This window comes from Zootoca vivipara, chromosome 11 (assembly GCF_963506605.1).
Source record: "Zootoca vivipara chromosome 11, rZooViv1.1, whole genome shotgun sequence".
NCBI classification, from domain to species: domain Eukaryota; kingdom Metazoa; phylum Chordata; class Lepidosauria; order Squamata; family Lacertidae; genus Zootoca; species Zootoca vivipara.
This window is the reverse complement of record NC_083286.1, coordinates 44,228,716-44,247,046: the sequence shown is the minus strand read 5'-3', so window position 1 is coordinate 44,247,046 and position 18,331 is coordinate 44,228,716.

Genomic DNA, 18,331 nt, shown 5'->3' with positions numbered 1-18,331 from the left:
CTATAGTCTTAAAGAGTGAAAGATAAAGAGCACATGTGATTTGGGCAATTTTCAGTAGTTGACTCTTAATTTCATTACTATAACTAGACTCCAGCAAGCTACTTAAATCCTAAGGGTTTTGATACTTTCACTTTGAACTGCAACTTGCCACTCCAAGACCCATATAAGAAACTGTTTGAAATTCTCCTTTCAAAAGCCTTGCTACTTTGAGGTGGGCAATTGCCGTTCAACAAGCCATATAAACCAGCCTTCCAATGCCGGCATGAGCTGTAGTCTCAAAACATTGAGAGGACCGGGTTAGGTAGGCAGGTATAAATGAATTGCTTTCCGAGTAAACCTTGCTGCTGGTTCCCAATCATACACTGGGGAATAACAAGAGGAGAACTGCAGCATTAAAACCCTCCAACTATTATGCAATTCTGTTAAATTGGGCTTCAGGTGAGGCCCCACATGCTTTAAACTTGCTATCCTATGGCTAGTATTTATTTCAGCCTTTCCTCTTCACACTGTATCTTCCACGGACTTCATCCGACAAGACATACCGTGTTTCTCATATTTTAAGTCATCCCTACAAAATAAGCCATGGCAGGATTTTCCTGAGTTGAAGAAATATAAGACATACCCCAAAAATAAGCCGTAGTGGTGGGAGCAGGTCTGGATGGCGCCATGGAAGAGGAAGATGCCTGTAAGCGCCCGGAATCGGCTGCTGCTGCCCCTCCAAAATGTCCAGCAGCATGCACCGCGCCAAGCGCTGACCCGGCGGCGGGACGCAGCAAGAGCCGCAGCGCGCGCTGCTCCGAGCCCCGACCCGGCGGCGAGACCCGGCAAGAGCCTCAGCGCGCACCGCGTGGAGCCCCGACCCGGCGGGACCCAGCAGCGTGCCCTGCTGAAGCGCCGACAACGCGCGCAGCAGCCGCCAGTTCCGGGCGCCGAGCCGCGACAGGAAGAGGAGGGACGCAGCGGGACGCAGCTACAACGACAAAAAACACCCGGCCGAGCCTTCATTGGCTGCCGCGGCTGCCACTCGCTGGTCCCTCCTCTTCCTGTCGCGCGCGCTGCAGGTCCCGCCGGTCCCGCTGCTGGGTTGGCGCTTGGCGCTGGTGCTGCAGGACGCAGCAAGAGCCGCAGCGCGCGCTGCTCCGAGCCGGGATCCGGCAAGAGCCTCAGCGCGCGCCGCGTGAAGCCCCGACCCGGCGGGACCCAGCAGCGTGCCCTGCTGAAGCGCCGACAACGCGCCCAGCAGCGCAGCAGCAGCCAGTTCCGGGCGCCGGACAGGGGAGGTACCATACTGTAATTTTTTAAAAAAATAATAAGACACCCCCCGAAAATAAGCCATAGGCTTATTTTCTTGAGAAAAAAAGATTATAAGACATGACTTATAATATGAGAAACACGGTACTTGGGATAAAGTTGTGCCTTGCTACCAGTTGCATGATGAACAGCAGTAAATATTCACTGCCTTATCCCTGAAGGAACTCTTAACTTGAAACAGCATAACCTACTTGTGCTCACAAAGAATGGCCTCTTTTCATTTTGAGCCTGTAGCAGCTCATGACAGTCTGTGCAAAGTAACTGCTTGCCACAGCACAGGATGCAGCACCTCCAGCCTCTGTTTAGGTGAGCTTGTGATGATGTGGGAACAGTGTGCTTCTGCCTGAAGCAACCACCTTGCATGACTAGTTGGGAGGTACCTTGTGGTTGGGTTCAGTCGAATTGCCTCTGTATAACATGTTTTGTGGTTGTATTGCAGAAATGGAAATATGAGGGCATCAAACACTACTCTGAAAGCGCTTAGGGATCAAGATTTACTTGCAGTGCTCACTTGCACATCTGTTTTTCCCTAAGTGCATGCACTTAAGAGCAATATAGACATGATTTCCCACTGTTGCCACTGGAATACAGAAACGTGATCACTGAATGATGCCTTATGAGGAACGGCTTAGGGAGCTGGGTATGTTTAGCCTGAAGAAGAGAAGGTTAAGGGGTGATATGATAGCCATGTTCAAATATATGAGAAGAGTTGGATTTGATATCCCACTTTATCACTACCCGAAGGAGTCTCAAAGCAGCTAACATTCTCCTTTCCCTTCCTCCCCCACAACAAACACTCTGTGAGGTGAGTGGGGCTGAGAGACTTCGGAGAAGTGTGACTAGCCCAAGGTCACCCAGCAGCTGCATGTGGAGGAGCAGGGACGCGAACCCGGTTCACCAGATTACAAGTCTACCGCTCTTAACCACTACACCACACTGGCTCTCAGGATGAAGAAAGGATGTCATATGGAGGAGGGAGAAAGATTGTTTTCTGCTGCTCCAGAGAAGCGGACACAGAGCAATGGATTCAAACTTCAAGAAAGAAGATTCCACCTAAACATTAGGAAGAACTTCCTGACAGTAAGAGCTGTTCGGCAGTGGAATTTGCTACCAAGGAGTGTGGTGGAGTCTCCTTCTTTGGAGGTCTTTAAGCAGAGGCTTGACAGGCATATGTCAAGAATGCCTTGATGGTGTTTCCTGCTTGGCAGGCGGTTGGACTGGATGGCCCTTGTGGTCTCTTCCAAATATGAGTCTATGATTCTATGAATGTAGGTTTCATGCTTTTCGTACACAGAAATGTGTTGAGCAAAAAACCTGTAGCCAAGTGACATTGGGGAAGGACTGTACCTCGGTTGTAGGACATCTATCTGCCTTGCATACAGAAAGTCCCCAATTTCAACCCCTGGCATCTCCAGGTAGGGCAGGGAGAGAGCCTTGTCTGGAATCCTGGAAAACCACTGCTAGTCTACTGACTAGTCTACTGCTAGTCTACTGGACTAGATGGATGGTAGCTCAGTCGGTTAGAGCGTGGTGCTGATAACACCAAGGTTGCGGTCTCGGTTGCCATATTGGACAGCTGGATATTCCTGCATTGCAGGGAGGTTGGACTATATCAGTGGTTTTCAACCAGTTTGCAATGGCACCCTGGGGTATCTTGAATGATGATCAAGGGGTGCCGCAGGCAACATCGGCCTCTTTCCCTCTTTCCTTCCCTCCCTCCTATGATGCCCTCTTGCGTCTCTGCCTCCACAAGGCTTGCACAGCTGCTTATTGCAGTAGCCCAGGCTACAAGCTCCCCAGGCGAATAGTGCCTCTCTTTGGGGCAGGGAGGGCAGCTCAGAGACCAGAGGTAGCAGCAGTAGCAGCTGCCCGGAGGACTCCCAAGGAGAGGAGAAGAGGCTGAGGGAACACTCCACAAGGGAGGGTGTTCGAAAAAGGGTAAGAGGCTGCCAGCTCTGCAGGCAAGGGGTGACTTAACCGGGCTCCTGAGCCCCACAGGGGTGCCACAGAAATAATGTAGTTGGTCAAGGGATCTGTGGACTCAAAAAGGTCGAAAAACTCTGGACTATATGACCCTCTAGAATTCCATGATTCTATGACCTGGAATAAGGCAATTCCTGACGTTCCTATGACTTCAGACCAAAGAAATCTGTGCGGTTAAAAACTATGAGCATAAATTAAAAAAAAAACCAATTCTTTCAAATAAAAGTATTTTTGCTTGGTGTTTGTAGAGATGTTCCAGTTTATGCTAGGACTTGTAAATGAAATCATGCTTTGGTCATGATCTCACTGCCTTTAAGAAGATTTGGGTTGCTCACAAGTTTGTGACACAGTTTCAAGCCCAGTGATGCTGAAGTTGAGGTTGTTAACCCCAAAATTAACTGCATTTATGATTGGAGTAAAGCCCAGGAACGTACTTATTTATTTTGAAGTGCCACCAAATTGCTTTTTTGAAAAGTACTCGAAATTGATTCTTTGGCAAAGTTACCAAAGATGCAAAGTGTTCGTTCAAAAACGTAAAATGCTGAAATATCCAGAGCACTGAAATATTCTTCCTGTCCTCTCTGCCATGCTTTGCACAGTGAGGCAAGCAGGGTTGCATTTCTGGCCACCTGACGATAGAAGTGGAAAATACTTGCGCAGCAGGAATGCACCTGCAGGGCTCTCATATATCAAACAGTTATAATAAACAAAACAGAACAATGTACCCCGCCTGGTGGCCTCCTCTCCCAGAAGTCGTTTGACTAAGCAACGTTTTCTTGTCTTGGGTTTTTAATTGAAAATTCATTAACGTTCTTCAAAGTCTAGCCACATGAAAAAGCATCAGGCTCTTTTCAGTTGATGCTTTCACTAGCTGAAACGGAAAGCACCCTTGGGAAATAACAGATACCCCCACAGTTTCTTTTGTGTCAGCTTTTCCCACACATATTCCTGATGCCTCCTACCACAACTCTTTTGACCCAGACAAACTGGCTGCCCCGGCATTAACCCAATTATGGGGTAGGGAGATAGGAACTGTGTACATAGTATCCCAGTTTCTAGGGCCTAGAATCATAATCTCAACTAAACCATACCTGACAGATTGCCATCCAACCTCTGCTTAAAAACTTTCAAGGAAGGAGAGTTCACAGCCTCCTGAGGGAGACTGTTCCTGATGTTTAGTCGGAATCTCCTTTCTTCTAACTTGAAGCCATTGATTCGAGTCCTACCCTGCAGAGCAGGAGAAAACCAGCTTGCACAATCATGTGACAGCCCTTAAGATATTTGAAGATATCCTCTCAGATATCCTCTCAGTCTCCTCTTGCCCAGGCCTGTCATAATAGGACAACCAGGCTGTTATCTCTCATTCTTCCTGTCTAAAAAAATAAAATTAAAAAATTGCTAAAATGATTTTTAAAAATTACAGCCTTCGTAACTAAAGAGCTTTATGACAACTCCCAGGTTATCATTACAATAAGCTTGTGACGTAGGTTTGGTCAAGAGAGAACCTTGCAAGGCTTTTGTGGCTGATTAGATTTTTGGAAATCAGCCCTGAGTACTCCCTGGAAGGACAGATCGTGAAGCTGAGGCTCCAATACTTTGGCCACCTCATGAGAAGAGAAGAATCCTTGGAAAAGACCCTGATGTTGGGAAAGATTGAGGGCACTAGGAGAAGGGGACGACAGAGGACAAGATGGTTGGACAGTGTTCTCGAAGCTACGAACATGAGTTTGACCAAACTGCGGGAGGCAGTGGAAGACAGGAGTGCCTGGCGTGCTATGGTCCATGGGGTCACGAAGAGTCGGACACGACTAAACGACTAAACAACAACACAGATTTTTGAACTCGGGACTTCCCAGGCTGCCTAGAACAGGCACCCCCAAACTGCGGCCCTCCAGATGTTTTGGCCTACAACTCCCATGATCCCTAGCTAACAGGACCAGTGGTCAGGGATGATGGGGATTGTAGTCCAAAACATCTGGAGGGCCGAAGTTTGGGGATGCCTGGCCTAGAATGTCGACTACTCCACTGGTTTCCTCATGCCAGTGGCAACAAAAAAGTGCTTTTTAGGTGAGACTCCTATTTTCGCATCTTAGTTGTTCCAGCTTGCAATAGCACCATCAACATAATCAGAATCTTCATATCTGCTGCTTCCATCCTGGCATCACAGCTGACCCAAGACATTTTGCGGCCTCCAGAACCAGGGCAGCAGAAGCTAATAGGAGTGGCTTTGAGAGCATGATGAGGTGCAATGCTTGGACCACACTGCAGCAGCAATTGACTTGAGATATGTGCTTCCAGCATCCTCTGTGTATACTAGAGAAGGTTTGGGGGCACATTTCTTACAAACTGCACTGATGGGTTCAGTGCCAATTCAGGCCTAGCTCGGACAGCTGAGTAAACAGTCTGGTCTATCTGAACTATTTCCAAATTGGACAAGCGGGAATTTGCTCATCTCTCTTAACAAGAACATCATCTGACACTTGGCACAGCACTATAGAAGCTCTCTGCAGAAGTCTTCATCATTAACTTCTTACAGTTCCTCTTTTCAACAGCTTTGGGTATGGCAATGGAGTTATGGGAGATCTAACTTGTGAAATCATAGGAAGTTTTTGATACTTGGGCAAGTTTTTCCAGTGGCTTGGGCTGTAGCTTTAATCCCAAAATTTAACCCCTTTTCTGCTAGCAAAAAAATCCCCCCACTTGTTTTTGCTACCCAGTTTCCAAGTTACTAATGTCTCTCTTTTTATCCCTTTTTACGTTGATTGCCCTGACCCTTACCAATAAATCAATCCAACCCTCCCCCCATGTGCTTGACTCTGAGCTCAGAATTTGGATTTCATTAGCATAGACCCAGGATTTGCAGGAAAATGAGAATAAGCAGCATTGCCTTAAGACATGGATGCTTTAGTTAAGATTCCTGCATTGCAGGCGGTTGGACTAGATGGCCCTATGATTCTATGACAATGATGGGCCACTCTCTCAGTTTCCTGCTTAAAAGAGAAGCAGATGAAAACCTCAGCTGGATCAGGCCAAAGGTCCATGTAATCACAGAATCATTGGATTGTAGAGGGACTCCGAGGGTCATCTAGTCCACTGCAATGCAAGAACCACAGCTAAAGAAACCCAGATAGAGGGACATCCAACCTCTGCTTAAACCTCCAATGAAGAATAGTCCACCACCTTCCAAGGGAGTCTGTTCCACTGTCAAACAACTCTTACTTCCAGAAAGTTATTCCTGATGTTTATTCAGAATCTCCTTTCTTGTAACTTGAATCCGTTGGTTCAAGTCCTACCCTCTGGAGCAGGAGAAAATATGCGACAGCCCTTGAGATATTTGAAGATGGCTATCATACCTCCTCGCAGTCTCCTCTTCACCAGGCTAAACACACCCAGATCCTTCCACCTTTCTTCATAAGGCTTGGTTTCCAGACCTTTGATCATCTTGGTTGCCCTCCTTTGCACATGCTCCAGCTTGTCAACGTTCTTCTTAAACTGTGGTGCCCAGAGCTGTTTTCAGCATCCTGTTTTCCACAGTGGCCATCCAGGTTCTTCTGGGAAGCCCAGAAGCAAAGCTCTCCCCTGCTTTTTCTTTCCCACAACTGCTTAGAAATGTTACCCTTCTGAAGTGCCATATCCTTAGTTCTACCTGCAACCACAGAAAATGCTGATCGGCTTCATGCTCTCCTTTCGGGGTCTTTTTTCCCCTTTCTTTTTGATGGGCAGGAAAGGATTCTGGGTTTGCCCTTCCATTTTCTAGCAGAAAATATGGAAACAGTGGCACATGTTCTCCTGTCCTGTCCCCTTTATAAAGACCTGAGGAATGAAATCATTACCCCACTCTTACGCTCCATCCCAAGCCGCCCTTTCGAGGCCTCATTGTTCTCTCTTTTATCAGACCAAAATGATCAGACAACAGCAAAGGTTGCCAGATTCATAGAGGGTGCAATGAGATTAAGGACCTCTATCTGAACAACAGGGACCCAGGTGGCGCTGTGGGTTAAACCACAGAGTCTAAGGCTTGCTGATCAGAAGGTTGGCGGTTTGAATCCCTGCAACGGGGTGAGCTCCCATTGCTTGGTCCCAGCTCCTGCCCACCTAGCAGTTCGAAAGCACATCAAAGTGTAAGTAGATAAATAGGGACCGCTCCGGTGGGAAGGTAAACGGCGTTTCCGTGCACTGCTCTGGTTCGCCAGAAGCAGCTTTGTCATGCTGGCCACATGACCCGGAAGCTGTCTGCGGACAAACGCCGGCTCCCTCGGCCTATAGAGCGAGATGAGCGCCGCAACCCCAGAGTCGGACATGACTGGACCTGATGGTCAGGGGCCCTTTACCTATCTGAATGACAATTTTGGCCACCCAATTGCCCCCTTTATCTATTTTTGTGTGTGTGTGTAAACCCCAGCCGGAATTCACAATTATTTGTATGTAGTTCTGGGAAATGTGTTTTATGTGATGGGCCAATGGCCGTAATAAATATCATTCATTCATATCTATTGTTTTACCTATCGTTTTTATTTTTATACACTGTTTGTTTTATTGTTGCTATGGCCGTTGGCTAATGCAAATAAAGTTTTACTCCTCCTCCTCCTCCTCCTCCTCCTCCTCCTCCTCCTCCTCCTCCTCCTCCTCCTCCTCCTTTCTAGCAGAAGATCCTTCTGGCCATTTTAGTGCAAAACTGAATATTAAAAAGCCAGTTATATACCACTTTCTCTGTCCCATGCAGCTCCAGGTAGACAAAAACACACACAGCACAAGAGAAGGGCAGAGGTCGGCTTTTGCCACGGTTGTTTTTTTTGCCACAAATAGCTCTTCTTCTCAAACCCAAACAGAGTGGCATCTTCATCCATGCAGTTTAAAATGGTTCGGCGGTGAAAAGCAACTGCTTTGACAACAGGCTGCGGCACAGCAGACCCATTAGAGGGGGAAGTGCTTTCTCTGTGTTATTTTCTGATACTCTTTGCCTTTCTCCTTTTTGTTGTTGCCTGTTTCCAAATAGTTTGCGGTGGGTAGAATACAGTTACGGCCTGCTGTTTAAATACTGTAATTTCCAGCCGGGTGATGGATTTCAAGCAGCAGACCCAATTTGCTACTGCAGTTTGGTCCACTTAGAAGAGCAGTTGACTGAACTCCTGGCTGTTACTGTCTGCCTGTTTTGTGTTTGGCAAATGCTGGTGAAGGCCATGTTTAACACATATAGACAACTCTTGTCAACAAATAGTATTGGCAGGTGGGTTACAGTGAAAAGGGTACGGCGGGTAGTGGGCCAAGTCTCCAGTATATACCCTCCTATTGTAGGGGTGGAGAATTTCAGGCCTAAGGACCAAATGTGACTTTCTGGACGTGGGCACCTCCCCACATCACATGCCCTCCCCCCTTTACTGAGCTTGATTCTCACACCCTCCTTGAGCAATTTTTTTTCCTGGAGGGAATGTGTCATTGAACTCTGATAATGACTCTTGCTTGGAGGGTTGTGAGGGTTGTGCGAGGGTGTGTAGAATGTAGCCTACTTTGGAAAAGTAAAATTCACATTCATGGCTCTGCTCACCTTTGCCTCCACCACTGGCCTGTGGCACCCCAGGAAGGTTGCACAGGAGAAAATGTGGTCAGGATTGACCCAAGAGGACGGGGTGCTCTCTCTGTGTTCTCTCCAGTTCTTATGGATCAAGTGTCCGCATAGCCCAGCTTTCTGTCTTCAACAGTGGCTGGCTTGTTAACTCTGGAAATTCACAAGGAGGGTGTGAAGGTGACAATCGCTCCCTTTTAAAAATTCCTAGACTCTGGTAACTACATATACATTCGGCCCCTTTTGCCTGGTAATGTGGCACCAGAAACCTGCCAATGAAATGAATGGGCATGACTAATTTAGGCACATCAGTTTCCATGGTCTACTCTGAGTAAACATTAGCTGGATCTAACTTTTTTCTTTTCTTTTTTTTACTTTAAGCAAAGTAATAATAATACAAGTAAAAATAAGTGCACCCCACCCCTGAGACCACTATTCATCATAACTATCCAGCCTCGCAAAATTCAAACTGTTTGTTATTCACCTGTTTGATCCTTTGTATGCTTTAATGTCATTATTATTATTATTATTATTATTATTATTATTATTATTATGGTAGACTACTTCAAATATTTGTTTAGGAACTCAACTCAAAAATCCATAAAGAATCTTAACGGTGGCATTGCTCTCTTCTATCCTTTTCCCCCCAGTATGTGTGGCTAGCTCTTTAATGTTGATTTGCAAAGCCCACAAAAACGTAGGAAGTGTCAATTTCAGGAAAGGTGGCATAATATGATAACTCGCTTTCCTCTCTTATAAAATGAATATTTCATTTTGGATATGCATTACAAATGTGGGACACGCACATGATCCAGTCACTGAATTTTTAGTTGCAACCCTGTATTGCAGACCCTGATGTGGACATTTTGGTCAAACGTGGACACAGTTCAACTCTCCATGCACTTTACACAATATTGGAGCATAAAAGTTGCCTGATACTAAGACCATTGGTCCATCCAGCTTAGCACTGTCTACACTGAGTAGCAGTACCTCTCTGGAGTTTCAGAGATGGGCCTCTCCCAGCCCTACCTTGGGATGCCAGGGACTGAACCGGGGACCTTCTGAATGCAAACCATCTGTTTTCCCATATGCACAGCGAATGCAAAGCCTGTTCTAGAAGGAAGCATTTGCCTCATCTTTGTTTCAGTTTTATTTATTTTTTGCATTATCAAAATATTTTAATTGCGTCCCACTTTGGGAATCTGACAGGATTGAATAGTGGGCTAAAAATAACCTAAATACATGAATTGATTAGGGTATTACTTCTAAGCACCTTGTGCAGTCCAGGTGTAAAGACGTGTTCAAGGTCGGGGAAGAGTCAGGTGTGTACTCATAAGCCTTCCCCCTCCCTTTTCATCCCCTTAATAATTAGGCCAGAAAAAAGCAACACAAACTGTGCATTGCTTTCCTTAAGTGAAATTGTTGATATCGCAGTTTGAGGAAGCAGGTCCAGTTATTAAAACCCTGCAATTCTTTCAATGTTGGCATTAGGAACAAGTGTCCCCAAGTCTAACCAGTAGGGAGGGTTCATCCTGCCCAGAGTCTTCTGGCTCAGAGGCATTCCGCTCACCTTCCAGTCCCACTGATCTGGAGCTTCATACTGTTTGAAGTGAATCCATAAGTGAAAGGCAAGTCCAGCCTTACACTTGGGCCAATCTGTCAACTTTGGTATCTGTCAGGGGCTGGGCAGAGGAGGAATGGTGGAGACTGCCTCTCCAGCCTCCAGAGAAGGAGGAGACAGTTCAGAATTACAACAGGGGTTTGAGGGAGGTCACCATCAGCTCAGAGGCAGATGAGGGGAAAAGCTGGGAAATAATGGGAGAGGAGGAGAAAGAAGAAGCAGCACCTGATGGATTCAGTGTCTTTAGAAAGCATTCCAGACCACCTTTCCCAGAACCCGGCGGGCATTGAAAGTAGGAGAGCAAAGAGCTCAAAGGCGAAAGGCTCTTTCAAGCGCCCGCAGCAATGACTCATGAGGAAGTAGGAGAGATGGAGGGGGTGGAGATTCATTCACACCATTACTCCAAGAGGCTACATTTCTAAGCCTCCCTCTGTGAATATTGAATAAAAGGCATTGGTAAGAACTTTCCTTGTCTTATCCATTCCTGGCAGCCTACTATGTGGGGGAGGGGGATTGGATCCTCTGATACCTGACAGTATCTTCTCATTTTCCCAATCTTCAGTCCTCCACAGTTTGCATTTCTTAATAATTAAAAAAAGCAGGGGGAAGTCCTGATGAAAATCCATCAACATATTATTCGGAATATGCCTGTTTGTTTGGAATTTTGCCTAATGCATGTAGGCCTCACCATCCAAATACGAGGCATTCTCAGGAAATTCCAATTAAATTCTGACAGGAAAGGAGATTCTGACTAAATATCAGAAAGAACTTTCTGACAGTAATAGCTGTTCAACAGTGGACCGGCCTCCCTCATGGACTCTCCTTCCGTGGAGGTTTTTAAGCAGAAGTTCAAGGGCCACCTGCCACATGGATGCTTTAGTTGAGATTCCTGCATTGCAACTCTACAATTCTCTGATTCTAGGAAATAATTCATTAGGCGAGCATCTGCATAACGAGTTAATAATTTCCAATGATTCCTAAGGGGGAAATTTCCAAAATTCCTATGGGAAATATCTGACTGAACATGTGACAGTTACATCTTATCAGATTTTTCTTCTGTAAAAAATAATAATGCCTCTCTTGTGGCTGCCTGAACAGTTTCCTGTTTGTCACTTCTTCAGAGTGCAGTTCCCCAGATATGGTCTGATCTAACACATGGCCAGAACAGTTCATCTTATTCTTCAAGCAAAATGACAGGGCTGGGGAACGTTTGCCTTCCAAAAAGATTCTTCTGTCAGATTATTTTAAAAGGGAAATGTCACCAGGAGTGCAGACAGCAAGAACTTAGAATATCCCAGCCCAGATATTTGTTTGTTTTTTAGTTCTTCTCTCTCCACTCTCTCTCCCCCATCCCCCCAAAAAAATCATTTTCAAAGGGCCGGAAGCAGTTGGAGCAGAAGGTTTAAATGTCAAGAATATGATGGTGACATTTTGCCTTTGTGCTTGCAATCACTATGACCGGAGGAGGAACAGGACAAGGAGAAGCAGAAACACCTCGGCAAACACCCCGACAGCAGATTGGTTTAAGGGAACAGCGGTGAAGGGGGCAGAGGAAGTCACAGCCATTCATCTCAGGAAAGGAAATCATGTGCAAGATTTTACAAGGGTGAGGGAGGAAGAATTGTTGAGCTTAAACTTCAGCATAAGGTGGCCGAAGTCATCACCGCATATAGAAAGTTGCTTTGATTTGACCGATTGACTCACTTACTCACAGAAGTAAACCAATGCTTGTAAGTCACCCCAGAACTGGCCCTATTAAACATATTCCAAGATAATAATGCCCACTCACATCACAAAGAACTCATAACCCACCTACTCTTAGCAGCCAGAAACATAGTCAGACACTGGAGAGACCTGTCAGGAGTAAGCATGAACCAGGGGTACCAAATAGTATGGGAAACAGCCCTATTAGAAAAATTAACCAATAAACTGAAACTGACACGGGGGCAAATAGAAGTAGATGCCTTCACCATGGTATGGCTCCCCTTTATCACATATCACAGCCCAACAAGACAACAACAAGAATCCACCAACACCATACAAATCAATATGGTTTGTTGTTTAGTTGTTCAGTCATGTCCGACTTCGTGACCCCATGGACCATAGCACGCAAGGCACTCCTGTCTTCCACTGCCTCCTGCAGTTTCGTCAGACTCATGTTGGTGGCTTCGAGAACACTGTCCAACCATCTCGTCCTCTGTCGTCCCCTTCTCCTTGTGCCCTCAATCTTTCCCAACATCAGGCTCTTTTCCAGGGAGTCTTCTCTTCTCATGAGGTGGCCAAAGTATTGGAGCCTCAGCTTCAGGATCTGTCCTTCCAGTGAGCACTCAGGGCTGATTTCCTTCAGGATGGATAGGTTTGATCTTCTTGCAGTCCATGGGACTCTCAAGTGTCTCCTCCAGCACCATAATTCAAAAGCATCAATTCTTTGGCGATCAGCCTTCTTTATGGTCCAGCTCTCACTTCCATACATCACTACTGGGAAAACTATAGCTTTAACTATACGGACCTTTGTTGGCAAGGTGATGTCTCTGCTTTTTAAGATGCTGTCTAGGTTTGTCATTGCTTTTCTCCCAAGAAGCAGGCGTCTTTTAATTTCGTGACTGCTGTCACCATCTGCAGTGATCATGGAACCCAAGAAAGTAAGATCTCTCATGACAAGAATCCACCAACAGCGTACAAATCAATATGGCTAACCTGATTCAAAAACACCCACCCATTCCACTCCACATGAAAACAAGGTTCACCACAGCCAATCACAAACAAACAACCACACCCTAAGCCAACCCCAACCTCTCTCATCATCAAATGAACACAAGCAAATAGCAAAGAAAACCTGCACAAACAACGCTGACACAAACCCCCACACATACATTACGTAAAATAGAAACATCGCCACCCCACCCCCCACTCACCATGGCCCCCTCCACCTCTTCCCCCCTTTTCTTCCTAATGTAACATTAATGTCTCAAAAAAATGAAACTGATCTGTAGAAAATGTAACTTGAAAAAAGAGACATTGCACATAGTTTTGTAAACCAGGAAATCTTTAATAAAAATACCTTGAAAAGAAGAAGTAAACCAAGGGTAAAGGAAATAGACAAAGAGCTGAAATTCAGTGCACATGCATTCCAAAGCACTTTGATTACTAAAATGGGACATTTTTACAATTCTCAAAGCCATAACAAGAAGATCTACCTGGGAAATATTGGAATGGAATGGAATGGAATGGAATGGAAGTGATACAAGAAAACAAGTGTTATGATTATAGCCAAACCCAGTTGAAATATCACAATTGTACAATGGTACCTCTGGTTATGAACTTAATTCGTTCCGGAGGTCCGTTCTCGACTTGAAACCATTCTTAACCTGAGGGGCGCTTTCGCTAATGGGGTTTCCCGCTGTGTGCATGCCTCTGGAATGTGATTTCTGTTCTCATCCTGGGGCAAAGTTTGCAACCAGGAGCACCTACTTCTGGGTTAGCAGAGCTCGTGACCTGAAGCGTTCGCAAGGAGGACGGTTCATAACCAGAAGTATTACTGTATGTATATTCTCTATACATACTGGGCTGCAGGTTCCCGGTTTTTGCTGTACAGAGATAGTCTGGGAGAGGGTAGATTTGAGAAGTCTGATCAAGGAAAGTTTTCCTGTTACCACACTTTGTTGGAACAAGCCCATCTCATTTCGCAGCAGTAACATGGGAGGTTTTGGTTAAAATGTGGCAAGCATACACGAGAACCCTCAAAGCACAGGGCTTGGGACAAACAACAGCATTGCAGTGTATCCCAGTGGAGGAAATGGACCATCTACAGCCTTGCCTTCCTCTCAAAGAGCACTATCCATGTGATGTAGCTCGTAATGAGAATTTAATGAACATGAATGAAACAGTAGGGAATTCAACAGCACAGCCATGTGGAATGCAAGACATTATGATATCTGCAGCCAAGTCATGAAAAAGTCATTTTGATAATGAAAGAAGCATGCAATGAAACAATGGGTAGGAGCCACCTATAATTTATTTATCTTTCAGGGAACTCATAAAGGCAGCATTTAGAATCATTTTGCATTGCTGAGGCAGAAGGGCTTCGTGCCTACTGCTTTGTGGTGCTCAAATCAGCTAAGTGGAAATACTTGGATTTTAAACTGGTTTGCAATTTGATCATAAACACATCAGTCGGTAGAGCATGAGGCCCTTAATCTCAGGGTCACTGGGCAAAAGATTCCTGCAGTTTATTGCAGGGGGTTGGATGAGATTATCCTTGCAGTCCTTTCCAACACTATTCTGTTCTGGAACCAATTCTATGATTCTATGTTGCAAAGTATGGAATTGAATCTCATGAAATGTGACTAGGATTAAGCACTTGAGACACTGTAGTAGACTAAGGATGGGGAGCGACTTTCTTTTCTTTCACCCACTAGGATCAAATACATTCCAAATATATTTTCAATACCTCTATAGTGAGGTTAACCATAAAACAAATATTTATCCTTGATTTCATTCCCACTATTTTGCCAAGGAGCTCAAGTTAATGTACATGAGACGACCCCATATTCTACATAGAGTCTGGCAACTGAGAAATTGTGAATTAGATAGAATCACCCTGATCGAAAGTGGTCAGAAGTGCAATTCAAAGGAACCGTTTGCGAACGGCTAATTTAGTAGCATTTATTTGCATAAAGAATTTAGGATACGCCATACTTGTTGGTACGAAAATAAACATGGATGGAGAATTGGATTGAACAGAAACTGCATTATTTAAATTAGATATTTAGGTTTCCCTCCTCGTCACCACCACTACTCTTTTAGAAACTCCTTTTGTCATGGTCTGGCACAGATTACAACAATTATGGGATGCACAGCAAAACTCCCCCCTTTTTCTAAATGAGAAGAAATAAGCTTCTGATGGGTGTCTGTGCACCGTGCTAAGAGATTATAAAAGATTAGAAGGAAATTGTAATGAAGTGAAAAGCAACCTTTGCACCCTCTAAACCTCTTGATTAGAAAAGCAGAAGCAAAGGGATTTATCAGGTTTTAGCAAGATGAGATTGATAGAGTAGGAGATTAGTGCTTCCATTTGGCACTGGTGCTTTCTCTAAGTCACATCCCCTAAGCTAATATACATTTTTATGCGCCCATTTCCTCAGCAGCATACAAAGTGGCAAGGGTGTTGGGGACAAACTTCAAAGTGCACATTAGTATTATTTTTAAAAGATGCTCAGAATACACTGACCATAGAACACACACAGAGAGGAGCTCGTCTGCGCATATGGGGCAAACATTCTGAGGGCGGCACTTCAGGCTCATGACAAAAGCAGGTACACCTCTGAACATGCTACAATCCCTGTGGCACCTGTGAGAAAGGGAAAGTCGGGGCTGGCTGGCCTGGGACATTTTGGTGCCTGGAACAGAAAATCTGCATGGTATCCTCCACATGTGCACATGCTAAGCAAGATGGGACATGGCTTCCCAGGATGTTATCCTGCGTAAGGCTCTTTGAAATAAGTGGAAGCTGCTCGAGAACACACTGCTGCTCGGGCACGGTTTCCTGTTGTTTCAATGAGGCGTATAAAAGAGAACTTCCCAGTGAACCCAGGGGCATACCCAGGATCAAAACTAGGGGGGGGGGGCAAGCCAGGGTAAAGGCATCTGGAAGGGAGGAGGGGGACGGGAATGGGGATTAGCACTCCTGCCGCCACCCGAAGTGCTCCGCGATCCTTCCGGGGGGGGTGGTCTTAGGGGAGCCTCTGCCGCCACCTTACTCACGGCTCCTCCTTGGATCTCTCTCGTCGAGGCGGGGTGGGCGTGATGCGCGCAAAGACGGCGCTGGCTGGAGGGGGGGCTCTGGCTTGCCTTCCCTTTGTGTGCTGTTTCCTTCCTGGCTGTGGCCGCGAGTGGCAATTGGCTAAGAAGGTGCACTGTGGGAGCGGAGTGCTCCTTTCTTCGCGCTTTCCGGAGCGGAGATGAAGGGCGGGCTGGGGTAGTTAGAGACCCTCTCCCTCCCTCCTTGCTGGCATCTGCAAAGAGGCTTGGTGGGGAAAGTTGAAGCGAGGCGCAGCATTTAATTTTTTTTTGCTTCTGGGGGGGCAGCTGCCCCCTGCCCCTTCCTGGGTACGCCCATGAGTGGACCTTGCCCTTATAGTGACAGACATATTTACCACCTGAGGCACCCCAAGTTCATCCCATATGGCAAGATCCTCCAAAGCAAGTTTCAGATTTCTAAAGCAAACTTTCTCATACTGTGGGGACAGGAGTAGAAAAACACCACCGCCCACCAATCACAGATCCACTCTGTGGAGGGGTGGAGACCAGAGATGCATGAGCAAATGCCATTTAGACAACACCTTACCTAATGATTAAGGAGCTCCCCTGGCTCAGGTCATAGGGCTCATTTGGGGCTATTGTTTTTGTTTGTTACTATGGTATGTATTTTTGTGTTTTTATGTTGTAAACCGTCCTGTGATTCTCGGCAGTGTTAGAAACTGAGATATGAAAGCTAGGAGCCAAATGGCACCTTAACCCTAGGTTATGGGCCCAACAATGGAGTGTCTAGGCACATATTTTTATAAGAAGAACGCAAAGCTGAAAATGAATGAAGTGCAGCTAAAATATTATGTTCATTTTTCACGTGGCCTAGTCCTTCCCCTGCCCACCCACCCCTAATATTCTTAAGAGGGTCTCTTCAGACCCAGTTTTCAGAGAGTAGCTGGAAGTGGGGAGGTAGAAAAAGGCCCTCCTTTCCTTTCACTCTGCAGTTTTAATCTGAAATCTTAGGCACAGTACTGCTCCCAGAGCTCAGAAGCTGCTCACACGAACAGGGGCGTAGGAAGATAGGGGCGGTGGGGGTGGGGCACCCCGGGTGGTGCGATCCCAGGGGCGCCATTGCGGCTGCCTGTCCCGCCCCCAATATGCGTGCCCCGCCCCTGCGCACGGCGCGTCCTGCCCCCAAAACGCCTGCCCCGCCCCCAGAACATGTGCCACGTCCCTGGGGGCAGTGCGCCTGCTCTCCACCCCTGGGGGTGGAGCATGAAGCTCCGCCGCTGCACATGAATGACATTCCCTGTCGCAAAATGCGCCTGGAACAATGGGAGTTTCAAACCTGGATCCTCGGATAAAGGGCTGCATAGAAATTTAACAAATAATAAGAAAATAATAGTCTATCATCCTGTTCTCAAAGTGGCCATCCAGATGTCTGTAGGAAGCCTGCAAGCACAACGGCACTCGCTCCACCTGTGGATCCTAGCAACTGGTGTTTAGAGGCACATGGCCTCAGGTGATGGAGGAAGAACATAGTCTTTCTCTCTGGTAGACATTGGCAGTACTTATCCTCCCTTAATATGTCTACATCTCTTTGAAAGCCATCTAAGTTGGGGGTCATCACCACCATCTTCCACATTAGTATGAAGCATTTCAGTTCAGATCCAGTTTTCCCTCCCATCAGCTCAGGTCAAGGTTGCTTTGATGTTCTTTGTCCAAAACGTTCTCCCTGATAACCGCAGTTACACGCTTCAGTGGCAACCAGCAGACCCTCGGGGTGTGTCACAACTTTTTTTTTTTAATGTGCTGACAAACATAACACAGGAACATATAGTATATGACAAATAAAAAATAAAGAATGAAAGGAACAAAAAGGGAATAACAATATTAACAAAAAGAACCATAGCAAAAATAAAAACATACCTGAAAAATACTCTAATGGGCTATATATTTTAACCAAATTTCAACTCCATTTTCTTTATTGACTTCCCTCATCCTCTACGTGGGTCTAATATCAACCATAGTAATCTGCTTCCTTTTATCTTCCCTTTAACTCTCTTTATATTTCTTTTTGGTTGTTTTGTTCTAACCATAAATCA